The sequence below is a fragment of the Pteropus vampyrus genome, unplaced genomic scaffold (assembly GCF_000151845.1).
Source record: "Pteropus vampyrus isolate Shadow unplaced genomic scaffold, Pvam_2.0 Scaffold338, whole genome shotgun sequence".
Taxonomy (NCBI): domain Eukaryota; kingdom Metazoa; phylum Chordata; class Mammalia; order Chiroptera; family Pteropodidae; genus Pteropus; species Pteropus vampyrus.
In genome coordinates, this window is record NW_011889119.1 from 18,832 (window position 1) to 21,079 (window position 2,248).

Here is a 2,248-nt window from a genome sequence, read left to right on the forward strand (position 1 = left end):
AGGGGTTGGATATGTGACACTCCACCTGTCCTTGTGCACACCACGTGACAAGTCCCAGGACTCTGGGGCCAGACGTGCTGCTCCGCCTAGTCGGGCACTCCCTACTGATGAATCACAGGACAGGGCACAGAAAACGCTCGTGGGCAGGGGCCGGGCGGCCGTCCACACCCGACGGCCAGCGCTTCCGCCTTCCGTGGGAGCGACTTCACTCCGGAAGCCCGCCTCAGCATTCTGTTTTCCCATGGTCAACGTGACAGGAATGATTTGTCTAGTAAAATCACAGTGAGAACACTCTAAGAGTTTGCTATTTAAGGAATGAAAATACTAGCCTGGTTCCATTTCATATAGAAGTTTTAGCATAAATAAAAAACTCTAGAGAAATATGCACTACAATATGAAATGTCCGTTCCTATACGAGAACACCGATTCCCTTTACTCTAAGCTCTTGTCCAGTCTCTTCCCAGAAGAGGCAGCAGATCAGGCCTCTCTCTTCTCCTTCCTGAGATGGTTAACCAAGGGCCAAGACAGCCTCTCAGTTCACGAGCGATAACGCGCGAGCTCACAAGCCGCCTTCATGCCCTCCAGCTGAGACTGTAAGTAATTCTATTTCTCTGGCACATGCATAAGATTCAAGCTGATCGTTGCTAAACATACTTCTAACTTTCATAACCACAGACTCTTTATAAAGCATAACCTATTTCCCAACTGTCCCCTGGTTGCTACAGAGATGTGACTCCCATCCGTGGACTAACAAGTAAATAAGAGCAATCTACGCGGGATCCCGTCTAATCACGTTCCAGGAACTTTCGGTGTGTGCTCTTCCTGATATGATAAACGACTGGATTGGACTCAGAATCCACATTGCTTCGCCTCTGCATGAGCACATAGCTCATCCTTAAATTCTGAGCGAATAGGAAACCCTGTCTGTACATCTTTGAAAAGTAAAATGTTAGAACAAATGAGCAAAGATCCACTGATTCCTTTTTAATCCTTGTGCCTGTCAAAGTAGCGAGTTCCACGTTAACTGTTACACTGGGAATTCTCAATTACAAAAACGTAGCTTACCTGCCAAACTATATCATAAATGTTATTTCCTCTCACAAAAACACACTCGCTGTCACTCTGTCACATGCTCTTAGAATGTTTTTACGAATTAATTTTCCTCATCAATTACATACCGATTTAAAACATTGTAAGTAGTGGGTTCTAAAGGCTCTTGAGTGTTTGTCCTTAGAACCGTTGAAAAGAAACGATCTTCACCTTCTTTGGGGGGAATAATTCGCTCTTTGAGTCCATTACGAAGCACGAAAGTGGCTGAGCACATTTTGTAGCTATGAAAGGCTAAAACAGACACGCGCCCTTGGTGGTGACTTTTCCTATTCGAGATATACAGTTCGGTAAACACTGAGTCACCAAAGATTTAAAAGTCATGTGATAGCAAGTCATCGCTCCGTCACCGAAGGTCAGTGTTAACATCCGCCAACCTGGGAACATTAAACCAGCTCTGTGGGCTGCGGCTGCTCCTCCCGCGTGTGTGGGCAGGACCTGTGGGGCACAGGACAGACTGCCATGCCTGTTGGAGGGGAAACCATATTGGTGATCAAAGGTTTTACCTTTGATGCTTATCAGATGGGACCTGAGCCGGCAAAGCTCCAGCACATGGTGGTGAGAACTTTTTAACTAAGCTACAGGGTTTAAGAGCTTCCCTTACCGCTTATCACTTAAACGTAAGCCAAAACATCTGTGCCTCCTTCCAGTGGGTGCTAACAGGGGTCACGGTGGCCTGTCCTAGGGTCCCTCCTCCCAGCGCCCTAAGCTAAGGTACCCGCAGAACCCCAGTCTGGCACCTGTCCACTGCACTCAGGGGCGCCAGTGAACCCCGAGCACATCCTGGGGACCCCCCCCTGTACACCATGAATACGGCCTGGGTACCTAACCACCTAACACCCAGGCACGCTCTGAACACTCCACGGCCCGCCCCGCACCTTGGAGCATCATCTTTAGACCCCATTCCCTTCTCCCTCTGGTACCTGTCTCTTAACCCTAAGGTCACCTGTGTGCACCCCTCCACATCTTCCACCACGACCCCATGAATCGAAGCGAAGTGAAAAGGAACGCACGACAGGAAAGCGGACCTTAAGACAGCGCTGCAAAAAGTCTGGGGGCGCCAGCGGCAAGCTAACTGCAAAGCGTTTAAGCGACCCCGGTGGCCACGCCCAGCCCGCGACTCTCCCCCTCCCCTCCTCCA

At 49.5% G+C, this 2,248-nt stretch overlaps 1 long non-coding RNA gene across 1 annotated transcript in view; it reads right to left on the reverse strand.

Annotated features, from left to right (window-relative positions):
- Nucleotides 1–2,227, reverse strand: part of LOC111730889 — a 4,428-nt gene extending 2,201 nt beyond the window's left edge. The window contains exon 1 of the long non-coding RNA XR_002776854.1: nt 26–2,227. This is a non-coding gene — a long non-coding RNA (uncharacterized LOC111730889). The remainder of the gene's footprint in view (nt 1–25) is intronic.
- Between the last annotated feature and the right edge of the window lie 21 nt (nt 2,228–2,248).